This window comes from Chrysochloris asiatica, unplaced genomic scaffold (genome assembly GCF_000296735.1).
Source record: "Chrysochloris asiatica unplaced genomic scaffold, ChrAsi1.0 scaffold00060, whole genome shotgun sequence".
Taxonomy (NCBI): domain Eukaryota; kingdom Metazoa; phylum Chordata; class Mammalia; order Afrosoricida; family Chrysochloridae; genus Chrysochloris; species Chrysochloris asiatica.
The window spans coordinates 8353951-8362719 of record NW_006408578.1 but is presented as its reverse complement, the minus strand read 5'-3'; the positions used below and the strand labels follow the sequence as shown (position 1 = coordinate 8362719).

General features: G+C 41.2%; 1 pseudogene; it reads left to right on the top strand.

Moving 5' to 3' along the window:
* The first annotated feature begins 227 nt into the window (after positions 1 to 227).
* LOC102829968 lies at positions 228 to 1166 on the top strand (annotated as a pseudogene).
* Positions 1167 to 8769: the final 7603 nt, after the last annotated feature.

Below are 8769 nucleotides of genomic sequence, written 5' to 3'. Positions count from 1 at the left end.
AACAAATCCAAGGTGTTACTTCAGAAATGTGTCAAAGAAAGGTGAAAATGCAACACAGGGGCAAATAACAAGGAAACGGAGAAAGAAACAGGACAAGAATCTGAGCTGGAAGGAGGTCCAATAGACGAGACCAAGAGAAATTGCATGGATCCTAGAGAAATTGTAAGTTAAATATGTCTACACTCTGATTGTATCCGAGGAGACATTTTACTCATTTCCTGATTTGAATGATGGGAGCTTGGAAGTGTCTTTTCAACCTATTTCTCATCACTACCCTGGTTTTCGTATTTCTGTACAATAACAAGTTACAGGCAAATAAAAAGAGTCTGAAGGCAACTCTCGCAAATGTTTCGCTATTAGCAGAAGTGTGCCATCAAATTTTCGAGGGGAAGGTTTTTTATGAAGCAGAAAATACCTTGAAAACAACCCTCAGTATGTCTACCTGTGCTGAATACTTGACTTACAGTCATTATATAACAGCGACGCTCTCTGCAGAAGAGTCTGCCTTCCCTTTGGCTTACGTGATGACCATCCACAAGGAGTTTTCTACTTTCGAGAGGCTCTTCAGGGCCATTTACATGCCCCAAAACATCTACTGTGTCCATGTGGACGAGAAGGCCACCGTTGAATTTAAACATTCTGTGCAACAGTTACTGAGCTGCTTCCCGAACGCCTTCCTGGCTTCCAAGATGGAATCAGTTGTCTATGGGGGCATCTCCAGGCTCCAGGCTGACCTGAACTGCATGAGAGACCTGGCCAGCTCGAAGGTTCCCTGGAAGTACGTAATCAACACCTGTGGACAAGATTTCCCCCTGAAAACCAACAAGGAGATTGTTCAGTATCTAAAAGGGTTTAAAGGGAAAAATATTACCCCGGGGATACTACCTCCTGATCATGCCATTGGACGGACTAAATATGTCCACCGAGAATTAATAGGCAGCAAAATCTCCTATGTGACTAAAACAGGAAATTTAAAAACTCCTCCTCCTCACAATATGACCGTCTACTTTGGCACTGCCTACGTGGCCCTCACCAAGGGATTTGTTAATTTCGTTCTCCAAGATCATCAGGCACTTGACTTACTCTCCTGGTCCAAGGACACCTATAGTCCAGATGAACATTTCTGGGTGACACTCAATAGAATTCCTGGTATGTATGTCTCCTAAGTTTCCTTTTTATGAAGAATATTGTGTTACCAATACTAAAAACAAGCAGATGAGTGCAGAAAATTGCAATATATATATATGGAAGTTTGTTTCAGAGCTCTTTATCATTTCAAATGTTGATTTTTTTTTTTTTTTTAAAAAAGCTTTTCTAGCAACTCTGCTTAGGGAGTGTGTGACACAGTGCATTGTCAGTTTACACATGAGGAAACTGAGGCATAGTAAGACTGAGGTAATAGTAGCTCCGATGTCTGTCTGGATTTTGCTGATGTACAACAACAGAAACATTTCAAGTAGGTGCTGAGGTCTCAAGACAGCAAAAGACTGAGGAACCATTGGCCATGCAAATGAAAAATTAAACTGGATTCTCCATTAAGTGAGGAACCTGGGCAATCAAAGTGGTTTGCAGTTGACTGGAAATTGACAAGTTGGCAGTTGGAACTCACCCAACTGCTCTGCGGAAGAAAAGGCCTGGTGATTTGCTTCTGTAAAGATTACGTTCAGGGAAACCCCATGGTGCAGTTCCACTCTGTAACAGATGGGTTGCCATGAGTTGAGGAGGAAATTTGACAGCAGTTAGCAACAGCAACAGCTCCTTCAAGTGTGTGACATTGAAAACCAGGAACAAATATTACCAATATAATGTCAGTGATCACTTGAGCATTTTTATATTTTGCTTCTTGTTGAAGCTCCCATAGCTGGACTCCCTTCCTTTCCAAAACGGATACTTTAGCATTTTTTTCATTTGTGCATACTTACCTGGGATTCAACTAGAAATTTAAGAACACCTTAGAAATTTCATGTCCAACCTTCATTGTATAGATGAAGAAACCAAGTTTCAAAGGCCTGAATCACCTGCTAGTAAATGAATGAGGCGATTATGAGCCAGTAACATGGATACGTTGTTATTAACTTTTAGTTAAATTAATCAGTTGTTACTAAATGAATTCCACTTTTACTTTTTACCTCAAGGAGACCTGGTAGCACAGTGAGTTACACATTGGGCTGCTAACCACAGATCAGTGGTTTGAACCCACCAGCTTCTCTGCAGGACAAAGTTGAGGCCATCTGCTCCTAGAAAGCTATACAACCTCAGCAACTGTAAGGAACAGTTCCATTCTGTCCTCTGTGGGTTGGAATCTACTCAGTGGCAGTAGATGATTAGTTTTACATTGGTCCAACTTCTGGTTGATTTCAAAAACCTAAAAGTTGTGGTATCACACTGTAAAATAAGGGCTGGACTACTCACTGCAAGGCTGGCAGTTCAAACCCACCAGCCAATACAGGGTTGGTATGAGTTGGAACCCACTTTATGGCACTTAAGAAAAAGTTGTTTACAGTGACCAACCCAGCTGAGAATGCACAAAGCAAAATCACACACCAATTCAACAGTTTCCATGTGCATACTTCAGTGACATTAATAACATTCTTTGAATTGTGGTGCAAGCCATTCGCAGCCTACTTTTCTCAGTAGTTTCTGGCTCATTAATGCACATTCACTGCCCTGTAAGGTTCCTGTCTATTCTTTGGAGTTGCTGTTGTCAATTTGGTTCCACACAGATAGTTTTTAAAGGAGCATAATTCTCAAGGCATAAGGAGCTCTGGTAGCGTAGTGGTTACGAATCGGGCTGCGAACCTTAAAGTCAGTGGTTCGAAACTACCAGCTGCTCCGTGGGAGAAAGATGAGGCATTCTACTCCCGTAAAGATTTACACCCTCGGAAACCCTGTACAGGGTCGCTATGGGTCGGAACCGACTCAACAGCACATAACAACAACAACAACAACAACAATTCTCAAGGCAGACATTCTTCACTTGTTCAACGAACTTGTTTTATTTCAGAGGATATTTTGGGTTTAAGGCTTAAAGGTTATCTTAAGGCAAAAGTTTCATGAGGTTATCTACCCTCTATGAATTTACAAAGTCTGGATTCCACGAGAGTTAGAAATGTGTGCTTCCTGACATTTTTATCAGCTGATTTTTCAGAAGTAGATTGCCAGACCATTCTTCCTAGTCTGCCTTAGCCTAGCCACTGCTGAAACCTGCCTGTCCTGTGCTATCCTCCTGATTGGTTGTGAATCAAATTGTTGTGACTAGAGGTTTAGTTTTTGTTTTTAAAAAAGATTTTATTGAGTTTTTGGTGACAATTTACACAGCAAACTAGGCTAATGTGCCAGACTGCAAAGCCGTTTGAATAGCAAGGTTGGCGGTTCAAGCTCACCAGCTACTGCTCCTTGGAAACCCTATACAGGGTCGCTATGGGTCAAAATCAACTCGATGGCACTTAACACCACCACCACCAACATACATATTGTTGGAGTCCTGGTGTGGCGCTGTGGGCTAATGTGTCAGACTGCAAAGTCATTTGAACTGCAAGTTTGGTGGTTCAAGCTCACCAGCTACTCCTTGGAAACCATATACAGTGTTGCTGTGGATCGCTTAGCAACAACAACATACATATTGTTGCATGATATTAGTTACTTTTCCACATTGTGTCCACAGTCTCCTTATTTCTGTCCTGATTGTTTTACTCCCATTGACCCAGTTGCCCTGCCCCAATATGCTTTAGGGTAAATGTGGACCATTTAGTCTCATGCAGATGACTTTATTTTTTTTAAGGCACACAGGTCTCAAGAGTGGTATTGTTTATTTTATAAGCCAATCTGTTCTTTAGTTAAAGGTGAACTCCAAGGGTAGTTTCAGTTCAACGTATAAAGGCTATCTCAGGGTGATAGTCTCAGGAATTCTGCTCGTCTCTACAAGTCCAATAAGTCTGGCCTTTTTTTTTTTTTTTTAATAAAATAAGAATCAGAGTTTCATTCTACTATTTTCCCCCATTCTATCGGGAACCATCTGTCATGCCCTTGGTCAAAATGGTTGTTGCTAGTGGTAGCTGGGCACCATCTAGTTCTGGTCTAGGACAGATGTGTTTTCAATATGGAAAATATGGTTCATTTGGGCTATTAGTCCTTTACAATAGTTTCTTCTTTGAGCGTTTGTACTGTTCTTTCTCTTTTGTTCCAGACCAGTGCTGACTAACAGTTGTATCTTAGATAGCTGCTCACAACCCTTTAAAATCCTAGATGCTAGTTACATGCTAGGATTAGTACGTAGAACCTAACTTTATAGATGATGTTGTACCAGTTGGCCAAGTTGCTCCACGATACTATGGTCCTATGCCTTCAGGCCCAACAAACCAATTTCACGGGGTGTTTAGTTATGTCTAGGAGATGACGGTGGTTGTGTTTTCTGTGTACTTAATTAATATATATGAATACAAGGACACTTCAAAAGTTTGTAGGAAAATTGAATGAAAAGACAATGTAATTTTTTTTCTGCAAACATTCTGAAGCCCACTCACATATGTGTAGCACACACAAACATGTATATATCTAAGTCTGGTGTAGCGCTGTGGGCTAATACATTAGACTGCAAAGCCATTTGAACTGCAAGGTCAGTGGTTCAAGCTCACCAGCTTCTCCTTGGAAATGGAAATAGGGTCACTGTGGGTCAGAATCGACTCAATGGCACTTAACCACAACAGATACATTCAAATTCTGGTGTGGTGCTGTAGGATACACACTAGATTGCTAACCGATAGATCAGAAGTTCAAACCCTCCAGCTGCTCCTCAGAAACCTTATACAAGGTCTTTATGAGTTGAAACGACTTGACGGAACTTAACAACAACAACAGATGTACCCATTTATGTACATGTATATGGCGCTGTGGGTTAATGTGCCAGACTGCAAAGCCTTTTGAACTACAAGGTTGGCAGTTCAAGCCCACCAGCTGCTCCTCGGAAACCCTATACAGGGTCACTGTGGTTCGGAACTGACTCAACGGCACTTCACAATAACAACATATAAACACAGGAGGGGGTTTCAAAGAGTTGGTGGGAAAAATCCCATTATCTTTTAATTCCATGAACTTTTGGGCACCCCTTGTAAATCATCAGGTTTTTCTTCCTAGTCTGTTTTAGTCTGGAAGTTTTGCTGAAACCTGTTCAATTTTATAGCAACATACAACCCCTCTCCCCCGACAGACAGCAGCAGGCCATACATTCAGTACAATTTATCTATTTGCTTTAAACAAATCAAAATTTATTTTCTCAGTTTGTTGTTAGTGCTGTTGAGTCGGTTGTGACTAATTGTGACCCTATATAGGGTGTCCAAGGAGTGGCCAGTGGATTTGAACTGTCAGCCTTGCAGTTAGCAGTCCAGTGCGTAACCTACACAGTTGAGAATGCACACAGAACTACATGGGTTAGGAGGCTAGAAGTCCAACTTCAGGGTGCACTTAAAAACAACAAACAATTCAGTCCATTAAACCCCGAATCCATCTACACAGTCAGGTCTCTGCCAGCCAGGAAGAAGGGGTGCACTCGTCCCTGTTGTCCATAAACCAGGTGTCAGCGGGAGTGTCAGGGCCCCAGGAAACTGAGGTAGGGCAACAGAAAGCCCTTCCCACATTTCTGTACACTCTTTTGAGTTTGTGTTTTCAGGACACATCTCGTTCTGGTTTCTCACTTCTGCTGACTTGTATCTGTGGGTGTTCAGAAGCTGGAGGTACAATTGCTGGGCCCTAGCACCCCAAAGTAGATAATTCAATAAAAATAAATATTTGTTGACTAATAATGATCATAACCAACTTACCAAGTTCCATACGCTATGTAGGGCTTTCTACGTAGTACGCCATTAGACCATGACAGTTGGCAAGGTCTCCATTTACAAATGAGGAAACTGAGATTCACACAGTTTAATTACTTGTCAGAGTCACCACTGTTAAGTGGCAGAGCTAGGAGTTGAACCCAGATCTGCCTGAATGAATGCTTTTTATGCTGCTGAAAACTTCACACTGATCCAACCTGTTGCTATCAAGTTGATAATGACCTGACATGACTGAGAAGAACTACCCCTTTAGGGTTTTCAGACCTTTAACCCTTATAGAGTCCTGGTGTGGCACTGTAGGTTAATGCACCAGACTGCAAAGCTGTTTGAACTGCAAGGTCGGTAGTTCAAGCTCACCAGCTGCTCCTCAGAAACCCTATCTAGGGTCGCTATGGGTCAGAACTGACTCGACAGCACTCAACAAGGACAACCCTTATAGAAGCATCCTACTACATACTCTTCCTGTGTGAGTTTGAGTCATTTCCCTTCCAGTTAGCAGCCAAGAACTTTAATCATGGATTTTTAAAGTTTCACTCAACCCAAACTCACTGCCATTAAGTTGATTCCAATTTACAACAACCCCATAGGACAGGGTTTTCTGACACTGTACATTTTTATGGAAGCAAACAGTCTCGTCTTTCTCCATTGTAGTTGATGGTAGGCTTCAATCACTGACTCAACACACTGGATTGAACCTCCTGCCTCTCCCCTCCTTCCTTGTTTTTTGTTTTTCACTTTTTAAATTGTTAATAATAGTCTCATTGTAAAGCACAGCATCATTACAAAACTGCCATTTCTTTAACAAGATGGTACCATGTTTCAGTTCTTTTGAAGCTTTCAGAGCTTAACCTTAATGATGGCCCACTCCCCAACTCTCTCTAGCTACAAGATCATTGACAAGTCATTCACTATTATATTCTGTAGCCATTCATTCAATTCATCCACTATTTACTTAACGCCTAATAGCTATTTGAGTTGTCAGAAGTCAAAGTTAATTTTTTAAAACAGAATATTTCCATCAAGGATTAAACATATCCCCTTGGTATACTGGGTTGGTAGGGATGGGGAACTTAGACATTGGCTACCTGAAATGGGGAGTGTGGGGGACTATAAAGGCACTAAGTGGTTGGCTTACAAGTTTTCAAGTGGGAGTTTAGTTTCAGAGTGTGTGGGGGGAGGTAGAATCCCCACTGAATAGTTTTCATCTTGTCTAGATGGGCCTGGTGAAAGGAGATGGGGAAAAGATTCTTATGATTCAATAGTGAGTCATTGTTATCATGACTAATTGCAACTCACAACTGTAAAGGTAGAAGTTCTGTAACACAAAGGGGGTGTAGTTAATCTTATATTCCAGGAACAGAGGACCCTAGGACCATCAAGGGAGAAGAGCATGAGTGAAATGTGGGACCCTATCCAGAGAAGCAGTAACACCAGAGTTGGAGGCAGAAATGAGGGAGGACATGGAGAGATAGAGCAGCTGAGGACTCTAGACTCGTGGAAAGAGACTCTAGACTCGTGGAAAGAGACTCTAGACTCATGTGCTGGTGGCCAGGAGACAAACTTGCAGAAAGTGCCCTTTGGTGGTTTAAATGATTATATATTTCTGAGTGTTTTTGTGTACAGCAAAAAAAACAAACAAACAAACAGAGCGATAGAAGCAAGTACTGTTGAATGGTGATGAACCGGGAGGGGAAAACAAAATATGATAGGATGAGTGTAAAACCCATGTTCTCCCATGTAAACTGTCACTCAATTCCCAATAAAAGCCTTAAAAATAAATAAATAAAATAAACCAAAAAACAAAACAAAAAACCCTAGAATGTTTCTGTATTATGTTCTATTCTTAGTGCATACTTTACAGAAAGAAAAAACCCTTTACCCATAATGGGCACTTCCATTGGTATTTAGCATTAATGGGATTAGACTATCCAGTGAACTCTTTCTTCAAGTTCAAGAGCAGTTCTGAAGGAGAGGCAAGGTATGGATGTTTTAGTTCTCTAATATGGAGTGAATAGGACCTCTGAAGAGGATCACCCACCACAAATGATCTCATTACTGACAAGAACATTGTATCCAAAAGTACTCAAAAGGAGTCTGACTAGTGAATATTAAGAATGGAACTATTTTAAAGACTTGCGATATATTTGAAAAAAACAGAACAAAACTCTATTGCTCAGCAAATAAAATATAGTATCTATACATATATTTTCTGCATATGTGTTCATTATGAAATAAGGCTATCAACGTCGAATATATATAGTATTTTCTTTACTTGCTTCTAGTGATGTCTTCATGACCAACTCTTCATTTCTCCTTCCCAAATGTTGTATTCCACACTTGAGGTAATGAAGAATTTTTAAATACCATGGTAAATGGTCATTCATAGCTACCCACAGGATGTAATTTCTGGTTCCACTTCTAAGACGCAGTTGTGGTTTTTTCAGAGCAATCCTCTGACAGTTTTTGGACATGTGCTATGCTGACCCTTCTATGTCTTCACAAGTCAAGCTTTGCATCTTGAAGAGCCCCACTGTGTGGAACCCAGGGGCTCAGCTGCCGAAGCCTGGCCGCACCAGGCAGAGTGTCAATGCTGCGTCCTCCGCAGTCTGCAGCTGTGCCGAAAAGCTCCCTCAACTTCTCTCTACTCTCCTCACTTCTCTTTCCTCATCTTGTTGTTGTTGTGAAGCGCTGTCGAGTCGGTTCCGACTCAATAGCGTTCTAATCTGGTCTGCAGTAAAATGTCAGCCTTTTAATTTAGCATCAACTCAGATGTGGATGATTTCCAGTAGTGACAAGAACGTGTGACAGACCTAAGGTGCAATTCATTCATGTCCTAAGGTTCTTCTGGGTCATGATCTTCTGGATCAACTGGTTCTGCCTGAAACATGTGGCTCTCTTTCATTCTTCATGTGTTGCTTGGATTTAAAGATTTCAAAAC